Below are 16370 nucleotides of genomic sequence, written 5' to 3'. Positions count from 1 at the left end.
AATTTGAATTTAGTATTTTGATAATATTAAAACCAATGAAATGATCCGATGTTCTGTGGTATAAAACCGGGCATTTTGAATAGTTAGGGAAGAACTACCAAAGAGCAACAAATGTAGACTGCTAGCTGAAGAGCTCTCTGAAAGGTAACTGTCTGTGGGGAGTTTGTGCAGCAGAATTTTGAGGCCGACTTGGAGAGAATATACAGGAGAAAATCTACAAAGTAGAATTGGCAAAGCTAACTGGTTTTGAAACGTGATTATGTTTTGTTTTTGTAAATCTTAATTGGGATTTTTTATCTGACTAGAATTGCAGAGTGGGAGGTAAAAGATAGGTTTAAGAAAAAGGAGTTGTAAATAGTTGTTTGTTTTAATATTCTCTGTTGGAATAAAGTTGTTAATTTTACTTTAAATAGTGAACTCTGGGGTAGTTCTTTGTCACTTGAATCATAACAGATTACAGTATAAGGTGAATCTCTTCTGTTGCTAATTTAAATTAACAGAGGGGTTTACCCCATGTCATAACATCAACGCTGTGTTGCAGGCTGCAAAGAACTTGTTGTAGTGTCTATCTCCTGAGGAGGTCATAATCTGTAGGCAGTCAGTCCATGTGACATATTATAAATTCCTGCTTTGGAAATAGAACTAGTCTGACTCAAGGTTGGGATACAGATAGACTCTAACAACACACGTTTAATGCATTGTCTGAGCTGAGATGTCACCTTTTTTGTTATCTCTGGAATGTGACTTGAAAGTAGTTCTGAGTTGACATATTAATAAATTGAAACCTGTAACCTAAGTGATTAAAGACTTAACAGCAATCTAGCTTTGTTCCATACATCTTATCAGTTGTATGACACTTTGATTTTTTGCTTTAACATCTGTGTCCTATGATCCTGCTCTGCTAGCTACCTGATGAAGGAGCAGTGCTCCAAAAGCTTGTACTTGCAAATAAACCTGTTGGACTATAACTTCGTGTTGTGTGATTTTTAACTTTCCCTCAAAGGGTCACAAAGTGATAGAATTTATAAATCCAAAGTGTGGTGAATGCTGGAACATTGAGTAAATTTGAGGAAAGGGTAGACAGATTTTTATTTAGTAATGAAATAAATGGTTAAGGGAAGTAGGCAGGCAAGTGGAGTGGAGGCCAAGATACAATCAGCCCTGATTATATTGAATAGTGGAGCAGGGTCAAGGGGCTGGATGACCTGCTCCAGCTCCAAGTCCTCATGATCTTATATGCCTTTGTTAACTCAACACTTGACTCAACAGTCCAAAGATGTGCAGGTTAGTTGGATTTGCTATGCTAAATTGCCCCATAGTGTACAGGTTAACTATGGTAAATGTGACGTTATGGGGACAAGGTGGGATGTTCTTCAGTGGGATGTTCTTCAGTGGGACAGTGCAGATTCAATGGGCTGAATTGCCTCTAACTGCATTGTACATATTCTACAATTCTATGATTGACTATTCTAACACAAGCTCAAAAGCCATTAACCCTCCAAAAGATTGCAGTTACCCAAAACTGTATGGCCCACATCATAACTTACAGCAAGTCACCTAGAATAGCTTTAGCTGCTCAGCTGGAGTTGGGGGAAGAAGGGGTTAGCTCCTGAGCATGGTAGAGTTTGTGAAGGTAGGGGGAGAGGTTCAAGGTGCTGCGAGTTGTTTAAATGTCAGATCTTCTTCGATAGACAAAACTCTAGCTTCACACTAGCTTTTCGTGCAGCAGCAAGCAGGCCCCAATAACTATCCTTTAGGCCATACCCACCACCTTTGAAATGATGTGAAGATCCTGAGAGATTTCCCAGCTAATAACATTTCAATGGCAATTATTGATGCTTCAGAGCATATGATCCCCAAAGATCTCACCTTGTCACCATCCATCATAACCCATTATTGGAGACAACCTGTCTTGTTATCTTAAGGTGCAACAGGCAGATGAGAATTAGCAGGGAAAAATCCAAGGGGGTACCAGTGGTAACAGGACATGGAAGGAGGGAGGGAAACCAAAAAGGTTGCATTTGGATAAATTGGAATGGCTGTAGCTGTTGTGCTTAATCCGGAATGCAGTGCCTGAAGGGATTGGTGAAGCAGACTTCATTATAATTTGGGTAGCTACAAGGAAAAAAAAAGCAACATAGAAAATAGGAGTAGGCTATTTGGCCCTTTAAACCTGTCCCAGCATTCAATATGATCAGAGCTGATCATTCAATTTAGTACCCTGTTCCTCTTTCTCCCAAATCCTTTAGCTCAAACAATTATATCTAACCCCTTCTCTATGGGTGAAGAAATTTATCCTTATCACAGTCTCAAATGGTCCACCCTATATCCATGGTTCTGGACTATAGGAACATCATTCCTGCATTACCCTGTTTAGTCCTGTTAGAATTTTATGAGTTTCAATGAGATCTCCTCTCATTCTTCTAAACTCCAGTGTATATAATCCAATCTCTTTATATGTCAGACCTGCCATCCTAGGAGCTGGTCATGTTGCACTCACTCCATTGGCATTGCTGAGACAAGGAGACCAAAACTACATGCAATAATCCAGTTGGGGTCTTACCAACATCCCGTACCAAATAAGAGAATCATGACTGGGATTCTTTTCAAAGAGCAGGCTTAGTTACAATGGGTTGAATGGACGCTTTCTGTATCATTTTCCCATTCTATGAGTCTTGATATAATTCACAACATTGGATCAGCCTACTTTAGCTAATCACTTGGTCAAGTTCGGCAACCAATCAGTTTAAGTCTTCTCTTTGTGACTGAATTGGTATTACACAGACAAGGATTTACTGTTACTAATAAGACCCCTTTTTCATTCCAGGAAGAACTATTCAATAGTTCATACAATATAATTCAATGCAATTCAATATTGCGCAGCAATAGACCCTTCAGTCCACCAAGCCTGTGCCAATTCTTAATCCTTATTTAGACCTGCTACAAATAGCAATTTCTATCCCTCTGCTTTCCTCCCATTTATGCGTCCATCATGGCATACCTTAAATGTTGCTAACATGCTTGCTTCCACCACCTTCCAGACACCCATCACCCTGAACATCTTACCTGCACTTCTCCCCTAAACTTTCCCTCTCTCACCTTGAACATGTGCCTTCTTGTAGTTGACTTTTTCACCCTAAGAAAAAGCCTCTGACTATCCACCTATACTTCCTATAATTTTGTAGACATCCCCTCAGCCTACATCTTTGTACTGAAAACAATCCGAGGTTTTCAACCTCTCCTCATAATTAAAACTGTCCAGACCAGGCAACATGCTGGTAAACCTTTTCTGCACCCTCTCCAAAACATCCATGTCCTTCTGGTAGTGTGATGACCAGAACTGCATGCAATATTTTAAATGTGGCCTAACCAATGTTTTATACAGTGGTACATAACTTGCCAATGTTTATATTTGATACCCCATTTAACAATCACCCATCTATCTTCCTGTGCTTATATAATATCTACCTATAATACTTCCTGCCATTTGTGTGCTCATTAATATCTCCAACAGCCACTCAAGCCAATACATTTGTTGGTGAGTAGCTGAAGCTGGTTCCTGCAAGTATACTTATCAGATGCTGTCAGCATCCATGATTGACCACATCTCAAATGAGGAATAAAACAAAAGCCTCAAATTGACATGACTACCCTTCTCATCCCTGATGAACAGCTTTTGCCCAAAACATTGATTTTTCCTGCTCCTCGGATGCCGCCCGACATGCTGTGCTTTTCCGGCATCACTCTAATCATGGTGAGGCCAATGCAAGACAGAGAGAGAGAAGGAGAGAGAGAGAAACCCACAATGCTCCCTGCCACAGAAGTGAACCTGTGCAGTTACTGCCTTTGCTGTTTGAGTTCATACATCACTGGACATTGGAGAGCGTCTGTGAAAATTAACAAACAGTGAAATTCACAGCTGATCTTGGAAAAACCTGTTTGGGAGAGGTCACAGCCCAGAAAGAGATAATTGAATATTTTTTAAGTGTGGCCTTGCAGTAAGTCTGCAGAAGTGAGTAGAGTGGGTTCTTTCTTGATTATATGTTTTATTGAGATATGTCTCTTGAGTAAACTTAAAAATATAAGCCTGGAGCAGTGTTTTGTAGAGGAATGAGACAGTGCTATTTTCTGGATCTGTAGATTGAAAGAAACAAAGATGGGCTCTTGTCGGATTTGAGAATTTACGGAGATAAATGCCATTGGTTGCGAATCCTATCAGATTGAATGGATTGGTTGGAGAGACAGTTAGAGGCAATGAGGAATTTACAAGAGCAAGGTGATGTAATGGATGACAGTTTAAGGAAGGAAGAAAAGTTGCAGATAGAGTCACATAGATGGGTTAACTCCAGGAAAGGAAAGAGAGGGAGGCAGGTAGTGCAGGTGTCTTTTGTGGTTATCCCCATTTCAAACAAATATGCTGCTTTGGAAAATGTAGGGAGTGATGGATTCTCAGGGGAATGTAGCACAAACAGCTAAGTTTCTGATATTCACACCAACTCTAATGTAATGAGGGGGCGCGTCGGGTTCAAACAGATCAAATGTGTCAGGAGGCTGTCTAGTCCAAGGCACAGACACGTTTCTGTGGCCAGCAGTGAAAAATCAGAATGGTGTGTTGCCTCCCTGCTGCCAGAATCAAGGATGGCTCGGAGAGGGTGCAGAATGTTCTCATGGGGGCGAGGGACCAGCAGGAGGTCATAGTACACATTGGAACCAATGACATTGGAAGGGAAAAGGATAATATTTTGAAGGGAGAATATAGAGAGTTAAGCAGGAATATAGAGAGTTAAAAAGGAAACCCTCGAGAGTAGTACTACCTGGATTACTCCTGGTGCTACAAGATAGTGAGGGTAGGAATAGGAGGATAGAGCAGATGAATGCATGGCTGAGCAGCTGGTATGTGGGAAAAGGATTCACATTGTTGGATCATTGGAATCTCTTCGCGGGTTGAAGTGACCTGTACAAGAAAGGTGGATTGCACCTGAATTGGAAGGGGACTAATATATTGGCAGGGAGATTTGCAAGAGCTGCTCCAGAGGATTTAACCTATTAAGGTGGGGGAGGAGGTGGGACCCAGGGAGATAGTGAGGAAAGAGATCAAGTTGAGACTGGTACAGTTGAGAAAAGAAGCGAGTCAAACAGTCAGGGCAGGCAGGGTCAAAGCAGAGAACAAGGTAGGGCGGATAAATTAATCTGCATTTATTTCAATTACAAGAGGCCTAACAGAGAAGGCAGTTGAACTCAGGGCATGGTTAGGAACATGGGACTGAGATATCATAGCAATTACAGAAACATGGCTCAGGGATGGACAGAACTGGCAGCTTAATGTTCCAGCATACAAATACTACAGGAAGGACAGAAAGGAGGCAAGAGAGGAGGGGGAGTGATGTTTTTAAGGGACAGCATTACAGCTGTACTGAGGGAGGATATTCCTGGAAATACATCCAGGGAAGTTATTTGGGTGGAACTGAGAAATAAGAAAGGGATGATCACCTTATTGGGATTATGCTATAGACCCCCTAATAGTCAGTGGGAAATTAAGCAACAAATTCGTAAGGAGATCTCAGTTATCAATAAGAATAATAGGATGGTTACGGTAGGGGATTTTAACTTTCCAAACATCGACTGGGACTGCCATAATGTTAAAGGTTTAGATGGAGAAAAATTTAAGTGCACACAAGAAAATTTTCTGATTCAATATGTGGATGTACCTTATAGAGAAGGTGCAAAACCTGACCTACTCTTGGGAAATAAGGCAGGGCAGGTGACTGAGGTGTCAGTGGGGGAGCTGTTTGGGGCCAGCGACCATAACTCTATTCATTTTAAAATAGTGATGGAAAAGGATCGACCAGATCTAAAAGTTGAAGTTGTAAATTGGTGGAAGGCTATTTTTGATGGTATTAGGTAAGAACTTCCAAAAGCCGATTAGGGACAGATGTTTGCAGATAAAGAGACGGCTAGACAATGGGAAGCCTTCAGAAATGAGATAATGAGAGTCCAGAGACAGTGTATTCCTGTTAGGGTGAAAGGGAAGGCTGGTAGGTGTAGGGAATGTTGGATGACTAACGAAATTGGAGTTTTGGTTAAGAAAAAGAAGGAAGCGCACGTCAGGTATAGACAAGATAGATCAAATGACTCCTTAGTGTATGAAGGCAGTAGGAATATACTTAAGAGGTAAATCAGGAGGGCAAAATGGGGACATGGGATATCTTTAGCAAATGGAATTAAGGAGAATCCAAAGAGTTTTTATAAATGCATTAAGGACAAAAGGGTAACTAGGGAGAAAATAGGGCCCTTCAAAGATCAGCAAGGTGGCCTTTGTGCAGAGACGCAAGAGATGGGGAAGCTACTAAAAGAGTATTTTGCATCAGTTTTTACATGGAAAATATAGAATGTAGGGAAATAGATGGTGACATCTTGAAAAATGCCAATATATTACAGAGGAGGAAGTGTTGGATGTCTTGAAACACATAAAAGTGGATAAATCCCCAGGACCTGATCAGGTGCACCCTAGAACTCTGTGGGAAGATAGGTAAATGATTGCTGGGCCCCTTGCTGAGATATTTGTATCATCACTAGTCACTGGTGAGCTGCTGGAAGACTAGAGATCGGCTAAAAAGTTGCCACCATTTAAGAAAGGTGGTAAGGACAAGCCAGGGAACTATAGACCAGAGAGCCTGACATCAGTGGTGGGCAAGTTGGAGGAAATCCTAAGGGTTAGGATGTACGCATATTTGGAAAGGCAAGGACTGATTAGGGATAGTAAACACGGCTTTGTGTGTGGGAAATCATGTCTCACAAACTTGACTGAGTTTTTTGAAAAAGCAACAAAGAGATTGATGACGACAGAGTGGTGGATGTAATCTATATGGACTTCAGTAAGGCGTTTGACAAGGTTCCCCATGGGAGACTGGTTAGCAAGGTCAGAGCTCACGGAATACAGGGAGAACTCGCCACTTGGATGCAGAACTGGCTTGAAGGTAGAAGACAGAGGGTGGTGGTGGAGGGTTGTTTTTCAGACTGAAGGCCTGTGACCAGTGGAGTACCACAAGGATCGGTGTTGGGTCCACTACTTTTTGTCATTTATATAAACAATTTGGATGTGAGCATAAGAGGTATAGTTAGTAAGTTTGCAGGTGACACCAAAATTGGAGGTGTAGTGGACAGTGAAGAAGGTTACCTCAGATTACAACAGGATCTTGATCAGATGGCCCAGTGGACTGAGGAGTGGCAGATGGAATTTTATTTAGATAAATGTGAGATGATGCATTTTGGGAAAGCAAATCTTAGCAGGACTTATACACTTAATAGCAAGTCCTATGGACTGTTGCTGAATAAAGAGAGCTTGGAGTGCAGGTTCATAGCTCCTTGAAAGTAGAATTGCAGGTAGATAGGATAGTGAAGAAGGTATTTGGTCTGCTTTCCTTTATTGGTCAGAGTATTGAGTACAGGAGTTAGGAGGTCATGTTGTGGCTGCACAGGACATTGGTTAGGCCACTGTTGGAATATTGCATGCAGTCCTAGTCTCCTTCCTATCAGAAAACTTGAAAGGGTTCAGAAAAGGTTTACAAGGATGTTGCCAGGGTTGGATGATTTGAGCTATTGGGAGAGATTGAATATGCTGGGGCTGTTTTCCCTGGAGCATCGGAGGCTGAAGGGTGACCTTATAGATGTTTATAAAATTATGAGGGGTATGTATAGGATAAATCGACAAGGGCTTTTCACCAGGGTGGGAGAGTCCAGAACTAGAGGGCATAGGTTTAGGGTGAGAGGGGAAAGACATAAAAGAGACCTAAGGGGCAACATCTTCACTGAGAGGGTGGTACGTGTATGGAATGAGCTGTCAGAGGAAGGGTTTGGAGAGTTGTGGGCCAGGTACTGGCAGGTGGTAATAGATTGGGTTGGGATATCTGGTTGGCATGGATGAGTTGGACATGTTTTCATGCTGTATGTCTCTATGACTCCATGACAAAGTTAAAATTTGATTAGCCACCTAAAAATTACAGTTATTACTCTTGAACAAATAGCCTCCCCAACTTACGCAGTATCTGAACTGTCCGTGCTAACCAGGAGATTAACAAACTGTGCTAACCCTTTCAAAAGACTGAGATTCCTTCACTTGTAGCACAAAGTGTTCACCATTGTCCTTTTGCACTCTTTCATATCGAGTTCACCACACTGTTCATAGACTGTTTAATGCAGTCCAGTCTATTTCATAGCAAATTTGACTCACTGCAAAACAGATTTCTGCACAATGGTTATCTATGGGAACTGCACTTACCCTGCGTGAGTGAAGAGTCCACCTTCTCCTGAGAAGCATTAAATAAAAAGCTGTCAACACCAATCCCAAAACTTGGAGCAGAAAGCTCTGATTTGTGATCCATTTCTGGATCTGTGTGCCATCAGTATTTTCAAAGCAGATTGTACGAAATGGGTATGGTAGACACCACTGAGCCAAGTCAGGCTGCGTCACAGCCAGGTCCTCTGGGAACACTTCCATTCCCACTCTGAACCAGGCTGGGCGAGAAAATGCCTCTGAGCTGCCAACAGCCGTCAAGAAAGTCAACATAAAAGATGGACCGAACCCAGATAGAAGCTGCATTTTGCAGCCAATCAGTCAAAGAAGAAAATTAATCTCTAACACAGAAACATTCTGTTGTCAGGCAGCCCATGTGACATCATAGACAAGGAACATTCTCTCAGCTTCTTTGTTTTTTGTGATGCCATTGCCATATCACAATCGTTGAATGCATCCATTTACAGCAAAGATACTGAACAGAAACAGGCCATTTGACCCACCTGCTCTGTTCTGCTGTTTATATATTCTGGAGTCTCTTCAAGGTACACCTGTTCCAATCCCATCAGTTTACTTCTTTCCTGCTTACTTTATAACTTTCCTTTACATTCTGTACTAGCGAGTTGCTAGTCTATTCCTGTATTCTTGAAATTCCATGGGTGAAGAAGTTTCTCCTCCAATCAGAGAATTATAAGGCAGTATTATGCATGAGGAGGCCATTAGGCCTTTCAGGTTCATCAATACTTAAATACAAGTGACAATGAATATCACTCTATCTCTCTATCATGGAGAAAGCTGTTCCAGATTGAGTTCGCTGCCTTGGATAATGCTGTAAACAATTCTCTATCATGATGCAATTGCATTTCAGACACAGAGTTTTATAACAATGCACTATAATAATTCTATGGTTCTGTGAATTCTATATTAGGATGAGGGTGATGTACTTACGTCCAAATGAATTATCTTGGATATAAACAAATTCAATTTGGAAAGTGGAGAGCTGTCTGCAGTTGATGGGGTAAACAGATGGAAATAAGCCTTTGAAAATGTTTAAATAAATATGAACATATGAACAAGAGTCGGCCATTGACACCTTTGCATCTGCTCCAGCATTCAGTAAGATTTTTCTTTATTCACTCACTGGATGTGGTGTCACTGGCTGGACCAGCATTTATTATCCATCCCGCAAGATGGTATTGATGAGCTGTCTTCTTCAACTGCCACAGTTCATGTAACTGGGGATAGACTCACAGTGCCATTAGCGAGAAGATTCCAGGATTTTGCCTGGCAGCCAGAAATTCATTATCTCAAAGCTTATGATATTGTCGAGTGTGCTTGATATAAATGTCAAACTATTTCCTAAATGATCTGGATAAATAATTGATGTGTGACCTCCAATGCTAATGTAATCAGAAAATTTATATAAATCTGATAATTAGAATTGAATTTATGGATAAATTATGCCATAAATGTAATTATTGATTGTAGGAAGGAATTTGTTATTTTACAAAAATTGAATACAAGTTTAATAAGATAAGATGTTTAAATATGCTGAATAACCTTGATTACTAATGTAGTCAGTAAGTTAATTGGTTTTGGGTATATTAAATTAATAGATGAACAAAGTAAGATGACTTGCTTTAACTTTAAAGGTTGTGGGTTTGTGGCTGTCATCAAGTTGTGTTTAAACAACATTTTGCTGATCTTGACAGTGCAACTAGAAGTATTACTGCTAGGCTATTAATCTTGAAGCCAAACTAATGTTCTGGGGACACAGGTTTGAATCCTGTCATGGCAGATGGTACAAAGTTAAAAATCACACAACAGAGGTTGTAATCCAACAGGTTTATTTTGAAACACTAGCTTTCAAAGCACTGCTTCTTCATCAGGTGATTGTGGAGTATAAGATCAGAAGATGCAGAATTTTTTAGCAAAAGTTTACAGTGTGATGTAAGTGAAATTATGTGTTGAAAAAGACCGGGATTGTTTGTTAAGTCTCTCATCTTTTAGAATGGGCATGTTGGTTTCAGTTCTTTCATATGTAAATTCCAGAACTTTCTTGAAGTTACATTCTCAAGTGAACTTTAACAGTGGGTGCCATGTTGGCCTAGATAATGCATTGAAGGTGTAAGGTGCCCTGAGTGAGGCTGTCTGTGCTCCAATGTTCAGACTGATTCTAATCTAAAAAAAGGATTTACAGAATCTTACAGGGATTCGTGCAGTTTTTGAGCAAAATAAAATGTAATTCTCCAAGTACAAATTCACCCCACAAACTTATATGTGTGTGTGTGTGCATGTGGGTGTGTGTGTGCAGGGGAGGTATGAGTGTCTGTGAGAGAGTGTGCATATTTGTATGTGTGTGAGTGTGAGTGTAAAGGAGTACACGTCTGTGAGAAGGTGCGTGTGTGAGCTTATGAGGGAGAGCTTGTGTCTGACAGAGTATCTGCGTGTGTGTATGGGTCTGTATGTGTGTGTGTGTGTGTGTGTGTGTAGTGCAGTGGGGTCACCCGTAGTGTGACATGAACCCAAGGTCCCGGTTGAGGCCATCCAGACGGGTACTAAACTTGGGGCTATTAGCCTCTGCTTGGCCACTTTGCATTGTTACCTGTCCCGAACTCTATTTTGGAGGATGGTCACCCAAAGGTCCGAGGTCAAACGTTCAGGTCTGAAGTGTTCTCCGACTGGGAGGGAACACCCCTGTCTGTTGATTGTTGTCCAGTGTCCATTCATCCATTTCCATTGCCGTAGCCTGTTTGGTCTCAACAATGTACCATGCCTCAGGGCATCCTTGCTACAAGCGACCCCACTGTACTACACACACACACACACACACACACACACTTGTGGGAGGAATTTGTACTTGCTATCTAGCCATGAGTGGCTAGATAGTAGTACTAATGATCAAGCTGGTTGGGTCCTAAAGGACACATCTGTTAGACTGGATCTGCGGCAGGTGCTGAGGGAACCAACAACAAGAAAAAACATACTTGACCTCATCCTTACCAGTCTGCCAGCTGTAGGTGCATCTGTCCAGGACATTATAAGTGAGAGTGACCACCGCACAGTCCTTGTGGAGACGTAGTTCCACCTTCGCATTGAGAATGCCCTCCATCGTATTGTGTGGCACTATCACCATGCTAAATGGGACAGACTTCGAACAAATCTCACAACTCAAAACTGGGCATCCATGAGTTGCTATGGGCCATCAACAGCAGCAGACATGTACTCCAACACAATCTGCAACCTCATATGGGGGCATATTCCCCATTCAACCATTACCACCAAGCCAAGTGATCAACCCTGATTCAATGGAGTACAGGAGGGCATGCCAGGGGATGAGATGTCAACCTGGTGAAGCTATCAAACAGGACTACTTGAATGCCAAACAGCACAACCAGCAAGTGATAAACAGAGCTAAGTGATCCCATAAACAATGGATCAGATCTAAGTTCTGCAGTCCTGTCATATCCAGTTCTAAATGGTGATGGATGATTAAACAACTCACTGGAGGAGGAGGATCCACAATTATCCCATCCTCAATGATGTAAGAGTCCAGCATATCAATGTAAAGGATAAGGCTGAAGCATTTGCAGCAATCTTCAGCCAGAATTGCCTAGTGAATGATCCATCTCGGCCTTCTCCAATGGTCCCCAGCATTATAGATACCAGTTTTTAGCCAATTCAATTCACTCCAAATGAAATGAAGAAATGGTTAGAGACACTGGATACTGCAAAGACTATGGGCCCTGATGACATTCTGGCAACAGTACTGAAGACTTGAGCTCCAGAACTTGCCCCTCCCCTAGCCAAGCTGTTCCAGTACAGTTACAACACTGTCATAGAATCATAGGATCCCTACAGTGTGGGAGCGGGCCATTTATCACATCAAGTCTACACTGCTCCTCCGAACAGCATCCACCCCATCCCTCTAACTCCATATTTCCCATGGCTAACATAGCTAGCCTACACATCCTTGGATATTATGGGTGATTTAACATGGTCAATCCACCTAAACTGTACATCTTTGGACTGTGGGAAGAAGCTTGAGCACCTAGCAACAATCCATACAGACATGGGGCGAATGTGCAAACTCCACACAAACAATCGCCTGCGAATGGAATTGAACCTGGGTCCCTGGCACTGTGAGGTAGTAATGTTAAGCACTGAGCCATCGTGCCTGACATCTACCTGACAATGTGGAAAATTGGCCAAGTATGTCCTGTACATAAAATGCAGAACAAATCCAACCTGACGATCATCACAGAAATGATGGAAGATATCATCAATCGTGCTATCAAGCAGCATCTGCTCAGCAATAACCTGCACATTGACCCCCATCAGGTTCCACCAGAGACCATTCAGCTCCTGACGTCATTACATCCTTGGTTCAAACATGGACAAATGAGCTGAATTTCAGAGGTGAGGTGAGAGTGACAGGCCATTATATCAAGGCTGTATTCGACTGCGTGCAGCATCAAGGAGCCCTAGCAAAACTGGAATCAATGGGTATCAGGGGCAAATGCTCCAATAGTGCTTGCAACAAATATCAACATTCCATGTGGCTTCTTTATCACTTGGTGTACGCGTAGACTAACATTTTGCGATTCATGTACCAGGACACCCAGATCCCTCTCTCTGCAGAGTTCTGCAGTCTTGCATCATTTAAATAATAACAGCATCTTGATTTAGATTGTTGATATCTTGATTGTTGTTGAAAAATACCAAATACTAACAACTTATATTCATTTCCAACATTCCAATCTTACTGTTAAGTATAAAATGTAAATTCACTGATTGAAGTTACCCAGTAAGAAATATTGCTGCAGTGTCATTTCTCAATTCCTGTTCTGCCAGTGGGGAACTCCTTGTGGATGGAAAGTTTGTCCAATGTGGAGTACGGCAGTGTAACTCCTTTAAACCATAAGAGCTGCGCTGCTGAAATTATCCTTCCAACATTTACAAACTCTTCTGCATCCCCCTTGATCTCTGAAATCTGGTCCAGCTCCTTCACCCTTCCAAGATCTTAGCACTCTTCCAGTTCCGGCCTCTTGAGAATGCCTGGTTCGAATTGCTCCCGTCATTGGCTGCCATTTCTTCAGTTGCCTCGAATCTAGAGTTCTAGAATTCCCTGTCTAAACGTCTCTGACTCTGTAAATATTTCTCCACCTTTAAGACGCTCCTTCAGTGTGATCCTTTGACTGAGTTTTTTCTGCCACTTGGTTGAACAAATCCTTATGCAGCTTATATACAAAATCTGACAGTATTGCTGCAAAGTATTTTGCAACTTCTTTTAATGAAACTGCTGAAGGACACCACATCATTGCAGGTTCTTGTTGTTAATGTTTTAAAATGCTCCAATATTGTGATAGTTAGCTGATTCCAGCCATTGTATTTGCTAATAACTCCTCCCTGAGGTGTGGTTAGTCTAACTCTAACTCCTATGGTCTATGTTTCAACCACAGCAGGATAGAAATACCAATTATAAGAGCAGAGCTCACTTTTTCTTAAAAAAAGAATGGTTATTATGATAAGTATGGACAATCAAAAGCTTGTGTAATAACACTGCCTTAATTTTCATCTTGGGTCAATCTAGTTGTAGACATATTATGTAGTGGCATCTGCAGAAACAATAGGTGTGTCAGAGAGAAAGGAACTGATACAACAGCTATGACTGCAGGCCTCCATTATTAACCTGGAATTGAGTTTTCAGCCTCCAATTAATCATGTGTCGGAGAAGGTATAGGGGAGATGTCAGGGGTGGGTTCTTTACCCAGAGAGTGGTGGAGGCATGGAATGCGCTGCCCGTGGGAGTGGTAGAGTCAGAATCATTGGCGACCTTTAAGCGGCATTTGGATAGGTACATGGATGGGTGCTTAATCTAGGATAGAAGTTCGGCACAACATCGTGGGCCGAAGGGCCTGTTCTGTGCTGTATTGTTCTATGTTCTATGTTCTAAGCAAGAGACTTGGAATCAAGAAGGAACATATTACTGAGTTGTGGCAGTCCATCATGCTAGAAGCATTCCCTCTAAACGTAACTGCTCAGTCTGCTCCTGTACCAGGGAACCAAGCATTCTCTATGAGAAACCATTCCAAGAAACCAGGATTAATCTTGACGTTATTAATCAGTGCAGTATGTCTCACTATGTTTAGCAGGTAATTGATAGAATCTTTAGTAATGGCAAGATCATCAATTGTACAGACTGCATGAGAGGGATGTTTGCCTAAGGTTGTAAGAGGTTTATGTTGTTGCTGACTTTCTGAGAGTCTTGAGACTGGTTCCATACTGAGATATAGAGACTATCACCAATCAATATTAAGGGAAATGATGTGCTTCTCTGTGTACACATGTGTACCCTACTAATTCTCTGTGTACCCTACTAATCCACCATTTGTCAGATTCTCAACCCTAAAATGCAAACTCATAGTTGACCCGGTTATAGAAGCCACTGAATAGTGGCTTAGTTTTTGGGAGAAAGTGAAATCTTTAGAATTGAGTGGAAAAAAGGTCAGCTATATTGAATTACAATGGAGGACAATCTTCAGCTCCCACTGGAGATGATCTTGGAGGCAAGAAAGGCATTTAATTGGTTGGATGATATTGTATCCATGCTGCACCATCCTCCCTCTTCCACCAGGATTAAGGTCAAAGTGCAAAAATCCAGGGTTGATCTTCCCAAACTGCCACCAGATAAGATCCTTCAATAGTCAATCTATTCCCACTTTAGGTTTCATTTCCCCACCACATTGACTAAAAAGGCCGACAGTGGGCAACTCAGCATGTCTTCTGAGAGCAAACTCAGTGTACCATCTTCTCCCACTGCTCAAGCATTTTCTATCTCACTGCTCAGTGGCCACTGGCCACCTTTGTGTGTGGCTGCATCAAGCTGTGCGTGGATCCCCGGTACGCAAACACCAAGTGTCACTACGTACTGAGGTTCTACCTGTCCCCGGTGTTGCGAAGGATGGGCCTGGCCTCGCTGCCGCGGAACGCTCCGAGTAGTTGGACCGTTCCGTATCACCTGTCCTTCGTGGAGAAATTTATGAGGAAAAACACCTTTGACCACAAGTCCATCAGGAAGTGGTCAGCACGTAGCGTCCTTGAGACCCTTCGGGAAAAGGAGAGGGCGGATCCTGTCGAGCGGTTCCCTGAGCAGACTGTCAAAGCCATTTGGCAGAATGCCTCATCGCCAGAACTTTCCAACAAGCACCAAGACGTGGCTTGGCTGGTGGTGAGAAGGGCTCTGCCTGTGAGATCCTTTATGCACGCCCGGACTCTCTGCCGCACCGCACGCTGCCCTCGAAGTGGCTGCGGGGGGGACGAGACTGTCACACACCTCCTTCTGGAATGTGCCTATGCAGAGGAAGTCTGGAGAGGAATGCAGTGGTGCTTGTCGAGGTTCGTCCCGAGCAGCGCCGTGACGTGGGACTCCGTGCTCTACGGCCTGTTCCCCGGGACTCACACCGAGACGAACATTAACTGTGCCTGGAGGATCATCAACTCGGTGAAGGACGCTCTCTGGGCGGTCCGAAACCTGTTGATCTTCCAGCTGAAGGAGTTGACCCCGACCGAGTGTTGCAGACTGGCACATTCCAAGGTCCAAGACTACGTGCTGAGGGACGCGCTGAAGCTTGGGGCAGCTGCCGCCAAGGCGCGGTGGGGAAAGACCACCGTGTAAAATCGGCCTGCCTAAAGAAGAACAGGGGGCCCATGCGGACGTTTTTTGGGCTCTGCTGATGCCTCAGCCAAATATATGTATATGTACAAGATTGAAAAATGCACAGGATTGTAAATGCGAATGACAAGGATAAAGTAGAATCTGTGTTTGTAAATATGGACATATGTATGGCATGATCAAATGTACAGACCATAAAATCATTCTATGAATAAAGTATATTTTTGAAATAATTTTTTTCTCACTGCTCAGTGCACATTCCCTCTCATTGCTCAGTGCATCATCCTTACCCACTGCTCAGTGCATTGTCCTCTCTCACTGCTCATTGTAACATCCTCACCCATTGCTCAATATACTATCCTCATCTATTGTTTAACTGGATACCCTACCAGTTCACAGGGT

This window comes from Chiloscyllium punctatum, chromosome 3 (assembly GCF_047496795.1).
Source record: "Chiloscyllium punctatum isolate Juve2018m chromosome 3, sChiPun1.3, whole genome shotgun sequence".
NCBI lineage: Eukaryota > Metazoa > Chordata > Chondrichthyes > Orectolobiformes > Hemiscylliidae > Chiloscyllium > Chiloscyllium punctatum.
The sequence above is the reverse complement of the archived record's forward strand: the minus strand, read 5'-3'. Positions refer to the sequence as shown.